The sequence below is a fragment of the Schistocerca nitens genome, chromosome 2, assembly GCF_023898315.1.
Source record: "Schistocerca nitens isolate TAMUIC-IGC-003100 chromosome 2, iqSchNite1.1, whole genome shotgun sequence".
Lineage (NCBI taxonomy): Eukaryota > Metazoa > Arthropoda > Insecta > Orthoptera > Acrididae > Schistocerca > Schistocerca nitens.
Window position 1 is genome coordinate 890,941,326 of NC_064615.1, and position 15,139 is coordinate 890,956,464.

The 15,139-nt window shown below is 37.9% G+C and overlaps 1 protein-coding gene across 2 annotated transcripts in view; it reads right to left on the minus strand.

Annotated features, from left to right (window-relative positions):
• LOC126237203 (NFX1-type zinc finger-containing protein 1-like) overlaps positions 1-15,139 on the minus strand; it is a 291,063-nt gene that overhangs the window by 64,717 nt on the left and 211,207 nt on the right. The gene's annotated exons all lie outside the window — the stretch shown is intronic.

Here is a 15,139-nt window from a genome sequence, read left to right on the forward strand (position 1 = left end):
TGTATAAAACATGATTTGGTACAGAGTTTGAAAGAAAAAATAAGATTTTGTAAAACAACAGGCTGGGTCAGTTTTAGAACTGCAAGTCAAAAGTAAGAATTATGAATTTAATTAATTAAGCTTGCTTTTGGGAATTGATTAAAATTTCAAAATAGTTGTGATGTAGTACAATTACTAAAAGTTTGTTTGCAATTTTTTTTTTTAATAATAGAGCTGCAAAGTGTAGTGCCCTGTAGTGTGCCTAAGTAAGTCAGGTGGTAGCAAGCAGATAGATACAGACAATGACTCATGGTTCTAACACGACAGATATGCACTCTGATCCAGCAGTAGTTAGAAATTGTTATGGTTGTGGCCAAAAGGTGTCACCAACTTACAGACATAAATCATACATTGTTAAACCAGTGTACTTCGGAAACAAAACTGTATCTTCTGTGAATAATATATCCTCTATTAATTATTGTTGATTTAATAAGTTTCATTATTAGTGTCAATGATGGCACGTACAGAAAGTAATATAATAAATGAGTATAGTTTTGTCCGTTACCAGAGTACATGTTAGCTGGAGAACTGTGTCTATACAGATAGTGAACCATACTATAAGAGGAAATTTGTAAAATGAAACTAGTCAGTTTATGGTACTGGGAAAACAAGAAACATTTTATGATAATTCAGTTATTTAAGGGGGGAGGTATTTTGTTATTTGTGGATTTAAGAAAATTTTCATTTGCTAAATTTCTCACACAAGCTATTAGGTTGTGATTGTTAAAATGTAAAACACACAATATTGTGTGGTTTAATAACGACATTGGATTAGTTATAATATACATCAGCCAATCAGAGGACAGTATGTTTGCACATATTTTGGAAGCTAAGTAACTGCAGTATGACATCTAGAGACAGTTCAAAGTTCAGTCAACATCATGTAAGGAACTCTGAGTAGATGTATTAATTTTGTGGAATTATGAATTAAACTAGACTGTGCAGAGCTGCAAAGTGAACGCAAATGAATGAGAAAGATGAATGTGTGAAATTCCATTTTATACATGTAAAGTATCTGTGTGGCATATTGTGCAAATCTGGACCAAGAACTGAATGTTCAAAGGGATCAAGATGTCCAGTATTTGCGCAAGCATTTTGTTGCAGACAATCCGATTTGTAATCCTTTTGGTAACAGGGTTGATGGGAGGATTGTGTGGTTTAATAATGATATCAAATTGGCTATGATGTACTGCATATGAGCCAATCAGAGTACAATACATTCGCATGTATTTTGGGGGCTAGGAACAGTTCAAAGCTCAGCCATCATCATGTAAGGAGCTCTGAGTAGATGTAAAACTTTTTGGAATTATGAATTACACTGGACTGTGGAGTACTGCAAAGTGAACACAAATTAATGAGAAAGATGAATGTGAGAAATTCGTTAGATTTACCTCAATAGTTTACTGTTCTTTCTTGCATATCTGTTTATAACATCCACATTTCTCTATGGGTTCCTCACTGTACTAACGAGTTAAAAAAGCCATAGATTACAGATTACTATACATTGTTTTTGTTGTTCAAAACATTATATTATGTCGTTTATAGGAGAAAGCGGCATCCAGATCATGTTCCATATCACACAACATCGGAGTTTACTGTGAGCAATGGTAAGAATAATTTTCCTTCACTTTGTTAACTTCACTTTGTGACATGTTTGGAAATTTCAAAAGGTTTACAACTTGTTTCTGAGCATACAACAAACTGAGTCATCTGCTGTCAGATTCTTTGACTGTAGTAGGTACACTGTGTAAAGTTTTACATCCAGGTGCAGATGCTGCCGTCTTTTGCAGACGGTAATCACTGCTGTCATAATTTGGAATAGCTGGAAATGATTGATTGCCTGCCACTGATCTTTTTCCTTGTGGTACTTTTAATTGTTGCACATATGAAACTCAACAGATTTTCCAACATTTGGAAGCTGTGAAGTCTGTCTTTTTGTTAACACATTAAATTCACTTACAGAGAAGATTAAAAGTCATGAACTGTAAATTTAGAAGTTCCTTTTACACTTAGTGAATATATTTTCTGTCCTCCTTTTTGAGTTTTGGACCGGCACTGTGAAGTTAAAAATATATTTTTGTTTTATTTTTTTACTTTTTTATAATTTTTTTCTGATTGCTTTGTTGATTCGTTCTGTGCTGTAGTTAGTAATTCGTTTTTGTGTAGTCATTTTCAAAACATGGTTCCTTGCAAATTTTACTTTCATGCCTGCTTTCTCGACCCACTTTCTGTTTCCAGCAAACAATGCATCTACAAGCATGCTTTTCTTGAAATGCTCATTTGTTTTAATGTTTGAAAAATGCCTTCCCACAACCCTTAGAGGATAATCATCAGAACACCTTCCCTTTCCAGCTTTTCTGCGCTCTGCTGCATACGTTCCCGTACGTTCCATTACCAGTAACAAACAAAACTCTGCTATTGACATTTTATGACACGTTGGTGATCCATGTAGGACATGAGCATTTAAAACACACATATCGACAACATGAAAAAGGAACTTCTTATACCACTTCACTGTTTCCTGTATACTTCCGACAGAGCTAAGCAGTATATCAGAACAGTCAACTGCTCCCATATTCCAAGTTATAATCTACAATACTTTGTGGTTTCTTAATTTTCTCTCCACTATTCCTGTCAGTCTTTCCTGTGTTAACCATTCTGTGGTGTTACATGTGGTCAACATCCACACTTCCCTTTTGTCACACCAGTTTATAACAAGCATTATACTAGTACACACAAACTGAATGTCTCCTCCTTTCAGTTTCTTCTGAAGTTTCAGCATGTTGCGTCTGTTCTTACAGACATACCACATGAGTTTGTCCCATGACTGCGAGGCCAGGAAAATAAGTCTGGACTTGAGTATCAAGTATCGAGGTAGGGGTATGTCCACATTCTAAACAGGGCCTTATAAGTGTAGCCACTACATCACCACTTTTCCCAAAACTGAGACTTGAGTATCAAGTATCGAGGTAGGGGTATGTCCACATTCTAAACAGGGCCTTATAAGTGCAGCCACTACATCACCACTTTTCCTAAAACTGTGGAACTCAGTTTCTGTTGATATCCCTGTATAAACAGTGAAATCTAAGAGACAGCCGGTCTTACAATCACAAAAACAAATGTTTTTATTACGAATCTACTCTGTTTATGGACTGAATTGTCTGAAAGATAAGCGTCCTTTATATAATAACTAACTTTCATAAATGCAGAGTTTCTGATGTGGATTAAATACAGAAAGCTGTATGAACTTTATCGACGACATTCTTAATTTTGAATACTCTGCCTCCTCCAGTACTGGTAGAGTTGTCACTGAAATATAACATTCTCATAAGTAACAAAAAGTGGTCTCTTGACAGAAGTTCATTAAAAACTGGAGTATTTCGAAGAACATCTCTGGTCCAGTACTCGCTAATTTTCATTCTTTTTTTTTCCTCAAGAGGCATCACAAGACAAACAGCTATGAAGCAATACATTTCTTCATATCTAGTATTTTTCCACTTTGATATTTGAGAAATCACTGATTCTGGAGTATTCTCCTTGGTGAATAAATAAAACTGATTTGTTTCGTCAGTTATATATTTGAATCATTTCTCTAACAAAATACTTCAATATGTCCTGACAGCGTATCATCAGATGCGTGATTCACTGGCTGAAAATCATGCCATATAGCATACTGTGCAAGTCAGGACCAAGAGCTGGATGTTCAAAGGTATCAGTTGTGGGGTATTTGAGTTAGCATTCTGTCACAGACAGTCCATTTTGTTATCCTTCTGGTAACAGGGTTAGTTAAATACCATGTGCTACTTATTACAAGTGACAGTGATTGCGTGTGACTGTTGACACTATAACTTAAAAGATTAGCATAGCCTGGTAGTGTTTTTGTAGTGAGTTTTTGTAGTGAGTTTTTAACTCACAGACTACCTTTCAATTAATTGCTCAGTTAATCTGATACCAAGTTAACATTCGATGCAGCTTGTAGAGATGCATAGTGCAGTTAATTTTTTCTACAGTTTTCTCTAATTGAAAAACGTTACCCATTTTATAACAGGCCAGACGTGTGGACTGGGCTGTGGCAGAGACATTGCAAGGTGAGTCAACATTTCTGTAGAAGGAACATTTAAATCAGGCTGTTGCAAGGTATTCAATAGTGCTGCTTTTCTTGGATTGAGCAAAGGATTTGTCAACGGGAAAATAAATCCCGTAATAGTAAATGTTGGTAGAATGTACGAAATTTTTCAGACTAAAGATAACAAATGACTCACTGAATAGTAGTGTGTTGTGTCATCAAGATGCACATTAATAAGATTGAAAAATTTGATAGCTTTTGGAAAAATCCTTTTGAAAGATGGTACACATACATGAAGATGTGGAGGACGTCCTTCCTGCAGCTAAAGAGGGTAGAGAGTGCAGCCATCTGCAAATTGTGACTAATATCAGCACCAGTAACATCTGTCACTTGGATTCTGAGGTCATCCTTAGTTCATACAGCCTGCTAGTGCAACTCATGAAGACATGCAGGCCTTACTTGTACAGTGCAAGCAGACCTTACATTTTGCAGTATCATACCCACAATTGATTAAGATCCTTTGCTTTGGGGCCAAGAAGAGTCTCAACTGGATGTTCCACCAGTTTTCTGCAACAGTCTTCACTGCAGATTTCTGGACCTGCATTATGAGGTGGAGTGTTCTAAGATTTCTCTTAGTAGGTAATGTGCGTGCTATAAAAAGGAAGCTAGTACTTGGGAAACAGAGTATTTGTGGGCTGCATGTCAGCATGTCAGGTGTAACATTGCAAAGCAATGTGAGATGGAACAACCATATAAGGTCAACTGTTAGGGAAGCAAAATGTCAACTTTGGTTTATTGGGAAAATTTCTGGAAAGTGCAGCTTATTTACAAAGGAGACTATGTATAGAACTCTTGAGCTGCCCTTTTCTTTAGTATTGCTTGATTCACTGGGGGCCCCACTAAGGTTGGATTCAAGGAAGATATCAAAGCAAATCAGGTGCATTGTTCTATATTTCTATTTGTAGACTTGATCAGCAAGGAAGTATTACAGAACTGCTCCCTGAATGGAAGGCATCCTATTCACGAAACATTACTGGGAAAGCTTAGAGAACCAGCATTTGTGATTAACTGCACTGCCACCAACAACATTTTGAGCATGTGCTCATATGCACACACACGTGGTGCAGCAGAATACACTGTGCTGAGAATGCAGTTCTGAAACTTTACTGGAGTGAGGGATTGTGTCAAGTCAAGTGAACGGGGGAGAAAGGAGATGGAGAGCAGAAGGTAGGGCTGAAGAGGAGTGGCTGACATCTGGGAGGGAGGAAGCAGATTCTTGGGATAAGGAGGTGACACATGCACCTACACTTGACAGGTTTGTGCAGTGTATGATGACGTGGAAGAAGTGGATTGGTAGCAGGTGATAGAACAGAAGAAGGGGAGACTGCAAGGAAAAGGCTGTGGGTGTAGGAAGTGTGATGTTCTGTCACCTCCTAATGATATAGTCTTCCACATGTCATTGTCGTCTTGGACACACAACATACATAATCCTAATACACTAGACACTAGAATTGTACTGGAACTACCAATGTACACATACTCCTAAATCAGCTTTGCTTCAATGGTAAACAGTGATCAGCTGTGCAGTTGATAGTATGTAGAGTGCATCTCTTCTTAGTGTTCATGCCAACTGCTGATACAGCATAAAGGACTGCACTGCCTGGCACATTTTATGATTGACAATGTAATTTATATCACTATGTGACAACAGGTAACTCTGTATAAATGTATCTATGTTTTTTTTTTTATTTTATACTTTGTTCATAGTTGTTTACATTTTTGCATGTGTCATACTTTTCCTTACGGCAGCAAATTCGTTGATTTCACTGTCTGATACCACTGATTTTATATTGCCAAGTATGATGTTGTAAATGATTTTATTTCAGTATGTGACATGTTGTTATATGTGGTTTTACGTTAACAGGAACATCAGTTAACAGGATTGTGACAGTCTTGTATTGTTTTCTTTTACAGTCTTTCATTTGGTAATTGTTTGTGGACTGAAATTGATTGTTCAAGAAAAAAATTTTCTAGCACAAATAATGACGTTCTTCAAATATTTATGAGTTGTGGTACACCAAATTCTGAAAATTATATTGGTGTGATTTCATTAAAATGTAAAATTTGTATAACATTCATGGTGGATACCAATATTTTCAAAATAAACAGCATAAAATTAAATTTTTCTGTGGTAGTTCCATTCTGTCACAATGAGTGTCCAATTTATCACTTGAAGAAATAATCTGAATGTTAAAACAGCAGATGAGAACAAACAAGTATTAATGGAGATTAGACTATTGTATCTTACTAACCAAGCACAAAAAACTTCAGAAACCAGTTGGATGTTATTTCACACAATTTTTATACTATGTTACCACAACGAATTTCGGATCCATCACATGTATTTTAACTAGTTTACAAAATTCTAAAATAACATTTCTAGAATTTCATTTAATAAATTATATTTAGGCCTATACCACTTCAAGGCCACATAAAAAGAGCTCTTGTTTCAATAGCAATTTCATTTTGAAATGTGAAACGTTTTACAATGTTATGTAAATGTCCCAGTCACAAGGAATGGCCCTGATGGACAACATTTCCTGAGGATTCTTGTATGAACCTCAGCCTGGCACCTGCCTTAAATCAGTCTGCACCTGCTCCCAGATATTTAATGGAGGTTACTGTTTATAGGAATTATTCAGCAGTTGTATAACCAAACATTAACTGAATCTGCAAGCTTACCGACTTGGAACATATCCTCTGCAATCTCATAGCCTGTCCTCTGGGATGTTCTGCTATTACCGTATTTACTCGAATCTAAGCCGCACTTTTTTTCCAGTTTTTGTAATCCAAAAGACCACCTGCAGCTTAGAATCGAGTGCAAAGTAAGCGGAAGTTCTGAAAAATGTTGGTAGGTGCCACCACAATTAACTTCTGCCGTCGAATATATGTAGCGCTACACAGGCATGGTATGCAGGCACGAAGGTGCCAAAACCTCTGCATCAGTAAATAAATTTAAAGAAAAAAAGGTGGAAGACGAGCTTTTTTCTCCGCCCTGAGTTTCGACCACTGCATTTTCATACATTGTCCAACAAAGTATATACAAATTCTGTATTGTTCATCTTCGAATGTAGCAGAATTTCAACTTTTATGAATTGTGAATCACATGCATTATTCTCTTCACCATAAGAATAATACGAATATAAACATTTTGCCATGTATTCTTTCGTGTTTGCTGCTATCTCATTTAAATCCTGTCTGTCTAATAAACTACGAAACTAGAGTGAGACAACAGCAAAAGCGGAAGAATATACATATCGTGTCATGTTTATATTCCTATTATTCTTATGCCTAATAGTGATACAGTCAGAAATGAAGCACGGCAATTGACTAGATTTTTAAATCTAAGACGACTAATTTCCGTGCAGAATGTAATGTACTAAAGAGGTGTCTGCAAAGATTTTCAAACGGAGAAAATTTTTCGCTAACCTCTCGTTCAGAACACCTTCTATCATATGCAGTCTATTATTTGGTTCTTGTTGATCATTATCAAAGAAAGCAGAAGTGTAAGTAACAACAAATAGCAGTCTCTTGCCACTGTTTCACTAATGAGACGATTCCTCTCTCTCTTTTTCAGCATAGAATGACGTAAACCCCTATAACAAAGAGAACGGCACTTATCAGATCAAAGGAAAATAAGCAATCAATTCAAACCAGACGAAGCACGTGAAAAAGGCAGGGTACCCGTATAAATACAGATGGAGCACCCGACGCATAGCATTGGCTACCTGGTAAAGCTTAACTGCTAAGCTTACGACTCGAACCAAAGTACTATGGTTGTATCGTCATTCATTCGACCTAAATTGTGCCTCATATTACAATGAACCCACTTTGTTTCAATTTGGAGATGCGGCCTAAAACTTTTCTCTCCCCTTGAATTTCGAGTCTCAAATTTCAGGTGTGGCTTAGATTCGGGAAAATGTTTTTTCCTTGATTTCGAGTCTCATTTTTCAGGTGCGGCTTAGATTTGAGTAAATACGGTAATGGGCTTGATATCCAACTTGTTAAAGGAAAGACACAACACTGCAGCAACTGATTTTCGATCTCTTCATATTTATTAATAGATAATGTCCAATTGTTGATGATCAACTTTGAAACATGTAAGAGCCTCAATATTCTAAACAGACCAGTAAGCTACGTCAGGTGATAACCATTCACTAAGTTCATTGCTGGCAGAATACCATATTAATTTACACAACACTGTAAACTATACTGCCCTGTAACAGTTTGATGCTAACCAACTTAAAACTACTTTAGGTTTACAACTTCACTGCTAGATCCGGATTACATAATGTGAAGTGTAATGTTAATGACACATTGGTCGTTTGCAATTTCACTACTGGGGCTGACTTAATAACAGTACATTAAGATAGCTTGGCACACGCTGTGTCAGTGGTGTTGAGAAACAGCTGAAATCATTAAAACTGAACAAAGCCCCAGGCCCCCATGCAATCCCCTTCATATTCTATACTGAATTTGTGGCCGAGTTAGCCCCTCTTCTCACTATAATCTAATGTTGTTGTTGTTGTGGTCTTCAGTCCTGAGACTGGTTTGATGCAGCTCTCCATGCTACTCTATCCTGTGCAAGCTTCTTCATCTCCCAGTACCTACTGCAACCTACATCCTTCTGAATCTGCTTAGTGTATTGATCTCTTGGTCTCCCTCTACGATTTTTACCCTCCACGCTGCCCTCCAATGCTAAATTTGTGATCCCTTGATGCCTCAAAACATGTCCAACCAACCGATCCCTTCTTCTAGTCAAGTTGTGCCACAAACTTCTCTTCTCCCCAATCCTATTCAATACCTCCTCATTAGAACAAAAAACCGTGCCCTGTTCTTGGAAAAGACACAGATCACACCCATCTACAAGAAGGATTACAGAAGTGATCCACAATATTACCATCCAACATCCTTGACATTGATTGTTGCAGAATCTCAGGACATAATCTGAGCTCGAACATAATAAGTATCTTGAACTGAATGGCCTCCTCAATGCCAACCAGTACAGTTTTCGAAAACATCGATCATGTGAAACCCAACTAGTACTTTTATCACATGACATACTGCAAGCTTTGCCAACGGCCTTGCTGCATTGGTAACACGGTTCCCGTCAGATCACCGCTGTCGGGCTGGGCTAGCACTTGAATGGGTGACCCTCCAGTCTGCTGAGCGCAGTTGGTGAGCGCGGTGCACTCAGCCTATGTGAAGCAAACTGAGGAGCTACTTGACTGAGAAGTAGCGGCTCCGGTCTCGTAAACTGACATACGGCCGGGAGAGTGGTGTGCTGACCACATGCCCCTCCATATTCGCATACAGTGGTGCCTTTGGGCTGAGGATGACATGGTGGCCGGTCAGTACCTTTGGACCTGCATGGCCTGTTCGGGCAGAGTTTAATTTTTATACTGAAAGCTTTGCATCAAGGCAACCAGGAAGATGCAGTGTTTCTTCATTCCCGAAAAGCGTTTCACTCAGTACTGCACCTATGCTTATTGTCAATCATATGGTGTGTCAAGTGAAATTTGTGACTGCATTGAGGACTTTTTGGTAGGGAGAACACAGAATGTTACCTCGGATGGGGAATCATCATCAGATGTAGAAGTAACTTCATATGTGCCCCAGGAGGAGGAGGAGGAGGAGGAGGAGGAGATTAGCGTTTAATGTCCCATTGACAATGAGGTCATTAGGGATGGAGCAGAAGCTTGGACTATGAAAGGATGAGAAAGGAAACTGGCCATTCCCTTTCAAAGGAAGCATCCTGGCATTGGCCTGAAGCGATTTAGAGAAATCACGGAAACCTAATCAGGATGGCTGAATGCGGGTTTGAACTGTTATTCTCAGGATTGCAAGTCCAGTGTGCTGACCACTGTGTCACCTCACTCAGTGGGGAAGTGTGTTGGGACCATTGCTGTTCATGTAGTATATTAATGACCTTGCAGACAATATTAACAGTAAAATGAGGCTTTCTGCAGATGATGTAGTTATCTATAATGAAATACTGAGAGAAGCTGTATAAATGTTCAGTTAGATCTTGATAAGATTTCAACATGGTGCAGAGATTGGCAACTTGCTCTGAATGTTCAGAAATAAGTATCCTGTGACTGTAATATCATGAGTCACTGTTGGAATCAGCCAACTCATACAAACACCTGGTGTAATACTTTGTAGGGATATGAAATGGAATGATCACGTAGGGTCAGTTGTGGGTAAAGCACGTTGTGGACTTCAGTTTGTTGGTAGAATATTGGGAAGGTGCAATCAGTCTACACAAGAGATTGCTTACAAATCACTCACATGACCCATCCTAGAATATTGGTCAAGTGTGTGGAACTCATGCCAGATAAGACTAGCAGGGGATATTGAACAGATACAGAGAAGAGCAGTATGAATGGTCACAGGTTTGTTTGATCCATGGGAAAGTGACACAGAGATAATGAGGGAACTGAAATCACACTCAAAGACAGACGTAAACAATCCTGAGAGAGTCTGTTAGCAAAGTTTCAAGAACCAGTTTTGAATGATTACTCTAGGCATACACTACCTACCCCTACATATGGCTGACACAGGCATTGTGAGGATAAGATTAGAATAATTACTGCACGCACAGAGGCATTCAAACACTCATTCTTTCCACACTCCATATGTGAATGGAACAGGAAGAAATCCTAAGAACTGGTACAATGGGACGTACCGTCTGCCATCCACCTCATGGTGGTTTGCAGAGTTGGATGTGGATGTAGATATAGACTGATTGAGACTTTGTATGCCATGACAATTTACTGACACGTGTAAAATGGAAAATTACAATCTGGTAAAATAGAAGCTTTTTACATGTCAGTTAATAATACAAAAATCAGGAAAATGAAAAGTAAGAGAGACAACGGGCAGTGACCTGAGCGTTTTTGGCTAAGATCGGTGTGACTCAAAAACTGAAAAAATAATACATCCTACTTTATAAGGATGACATTACAATGCACAGGGATTTCCAAACCGCAGCAAAAAGTTCAGAAAAAGTGATTTTTTCTATACAGCACCACAAGGAAACTAACAAGTTATTTGAGTGAAAATTTGTATTTTTGGACACTGAAAAAAACATGACTATGAAACTATGGTAATGAATTTTGAAAAGAAGTACATTTTAAGATTCATACATTCTGGAAAAAGGAAATTTTAAATACAAATAACTTTTGAGATATGAAGTATTTGGAAAAACATTTTGTGAAAACAAGGGAATGAGGACTTTCAAATGAGTTATACCAATTTAAAAAATGAACAACTATTTGCTAAGTGAAAATTTTACATTCACTTAATTTATGCATACAGTAAATTATGAACATTTCTTTAGAAAAACATTTTTTCCATGTGCACTAACTATAAAAATATCATAATGAATTGAGAATCTACAAAGTGAATAATAGTGTCTTGAGAATCCCTGATTAAATAAAAAACTGGATATTTTGAGAAAAGTACTATTTAAAAAATGAGAGCAAACAACGAAAAAAATAATACTAATGTGAGAATAAGTATAAGAACAAGTAGAACAGTTCACTTATATATGTGCAAAATAACTCATCCGTTTTTGTCTCAACTGCCAATCTCTACAGCAAGTGTTGAGCATCTGCAGATCTTTCTGCACTGCATTACATCTTAAGGTTTGCCTCTGTTAAAAATGACATCCTCTATTTTATTTGTAAGTATCTCTTAAATTCAAAGGCAGTCTGATATTCCGTACACTTGTATCCTGTTCATCAGGTGATAGTGCACACATGCAATGTACATCTTCTACAAGTTGAGGAGCACAACACCAACCTGGGCAGCAGTATCTCCTGCCTTCTGGGTTTTGTAGCTGAACAGAACAAACTAGGTTTCACACAATCATTGTTTGCAGAATCCACATTGATTCATACAGAGGATATTTTCGGTCTACAGAAAGCTCATAATACGCGAGTGTAAAACGTGTTCCAAAACACAACAGATTGACATCATTGATATAGGTCTATACTTGCATACCTCTTTTTGAAGGGCCTTCTTGAAAACAGGAATGACTTGCACACTTTCCCATTCCATTCCACTTGGAATGCTTCACTCTTGTAGCAATGTATGATAAACTATTGTTAGAGTATAAAAAAGTACATCACCCTTATATAGACCCTCTATATACTCCTTCCACCTTTCTGTTATCCCTTCTTTGCTTAGAACTCTATCTGAGCTCTTGATATTCACACAAGTGGTTCTCTTTTCTCCAAAGGTCTCTCAAATTTTCCTGTAGGCAGTATCTATCTTACCCCTAGTGATATATTACCTCTACATCCTTACATTTGTCCTCTAGCCATCCCTGCTCTTCCACATATAATCTTATTGGTACCATCTATTACAGTTGCTCGACAGACAGAATTTTTCAGTACAGGTATTTCGGTAATTCCAAGCAAGTGACAATTCGTGACCTCATCGTCCAGACATGAGTTCACTGTAATTGAATCCGTTTTAGCAAACCAATAATTTCTCTCAGGCAATAAAATTTTATCGATTATGAAATACAAGTTCTTGAAGTTTACTCAGAATCTGAAATCTTTAATTAGTAATCACGTGCCATAATTTATTTGTTTAGTATAAAGGTGTTTTGAATTTTGTATGCATTAAAAAAAGTGTGAATTTATGTGCGGCTTTTACTCTGAGATGAGTTTTCAGTAGAGTGCAAAAAGTGCACGTGTACAGTTCACTGACCTATATGGTGAATTTTATTTTGTGATCTTCACCCAAACGGAGAGTAAATCCAGTTATACAAACGTCTCAAAAATGAGATTAACAGGGAGTGCAAAATGGCTAAGTAGGGATGGCTAGTGGACAAATGTAAGGATGTAGAGGCAAATATCACTAGGGGTAAGATAGATACTGCCTACAGGAAAATTAGAGACCTTTGGAGAATAGAGAACCACTTGTGTGAATATCAAGAGCTCAGATGGAAAACGAGTTCTAAGCAAAGAAGGGAAAACAGAAAGGTGGAAGGAGTATATAGAGGGTCTATACAAGGGTGATGTACTTGAGGGCAATGTTACGGAAATGGAAGAGGATGTATGTGATGAGGAAATGGGAGATGTGATACTGCGTGAAGAATTTGACAGAGCACTTGAAGACCTAAGTCGAAACAAGGCCCCGGAAGTTGACAACATTCTATTAGAACTACAGATAGCCTTGGGAGAGCCAGCTATGACAAAACTCTACCATCTGGTGAGCAAGATGTATGAGACAGACGAAATACCCTCAGACTTTACCCTCAGACTTCAAGAAGAATATAATAATTCCAATCCCAAAGAAAGCAGGTGATGACAGGTGTGAAAATTACCAAACTATTAGGTTAATAAGTCATGGCTGCAAAATACTAACGCAAATTCTTCACACAGGAATGGAAAAACTGGTAGAAGCCGACCTTGGGGAAGATCAGTTCGGATTCTGTAGAAATGTTGCAACATGTGAGGAAATACTGACCCAACGACTAACCTTAGAAGATAGGTTAAGGAAAGGCAAATCTATGTTTCTAGCATTTGTAGACTTAGAGAAAGCTTTTGACAAGGTTGACTGGAATACTCTCTTTCAAATTCTGAGGGTGGCAGGGGTCAAATACAGGGGGTGAAAGGCTATTTACAATTTGTACAGAAACCAGATGGTGGTTTTAAAGTTGAGTTATAAAAGTTGAGGGGCACAAAAGGGAAGCAGTGATTGAGAAGGGAGTGAGACAGGGCTGTAGCCTATCCCCAATGTTATTCAATATGTATATTGAACAAGCAGAAAAGGAAACAAAAGAAAAATTTGGAGTAGGAATTAAAATCCATGGAGAAGAAATAAAAACTTTGAGGTTTGCCGATGACTGTAATTCTGTCAGAACAGCGAAGGACGTGAAAGAGCAGTTGAACAGAATGGACAGTGTCTTGAAAGGCGTATGTAAGATGAACATCAACAAAAGCAAAACGAGGAACATGGGATGTAGTTTAATTAAACCAGGTGATGCTAAGGGAATCAGATTAGGAAATGAGACACTTAAAGTAGTAGATGAGTTCTGCTATTTGGGGAGCAAAATAACTGATGATGGTCGAAGTAGAGAGGATATAAAATGTAGACGGGCAATGCAAGGAAAGTGTTTCTGAAGAAGAGAAATTTGTTAACATCAAGTATAGATTTAAGTGTCAGGAAGTCGTTTCTGAAAGTATTTGTATGGAGTGTAGCCATGTATTGAAGTGAAACGTGGACGATAAATAGTTTGGACAAGAAGAGCATAGAAGCTTTCGAAATGTGGTGCTACAGAAGAATGCTGAAGATTAGATGGGTAGATCACGAACTAATGAGGAAGTACTGAATAGAATCAGGGAGAAGAGGAATTTGTGGCACAACTTGACTAGAAGAAGGAATCGGTTAGTAGGACACGTTCTGCAGCATCAAGGGATCACCAATTTAGTGATGGAGGGAAGTGTGGAGGGTAAAAATTGTAGAGGGAGACCAAGAGATGAATACACTAAGCAGATTCAGAAGGATGTAGGTTGCAGTAGTTACTCGGAAATGAAGAAGCTTGCACAGGATAGAATAGTATGGAGAGCTGCATCAAACCAGTCTCTGGACTGAAGACCACAACAAGAACAACATCACCTTGTTGAGTACACTACCTAGCAACACTGTAAAGCAGCTTAATTAACTCATTAGAATGATTTGTGACGTAGTGAGGCCCATTACACACACACAAAATGTTACACGAAGTTGGCTGACTGTATGAGAGCACGGGATTGTTTTTCTTTCCATAAATGCCAAGAAACTGGCAGTTTCAAAAGCTAGATAATTAACTGTTGTGTACTTCACTGACTGTCCTATATCACTACGGAACTTGATGTATCGTGTCTCTTCACATGAGATCTCAAGAAGCTGGGATAAATAAGAAGAAGAAAAAGACTAAAAAGAGGCATCGGTATACCTTGATCACTTATCTTGATA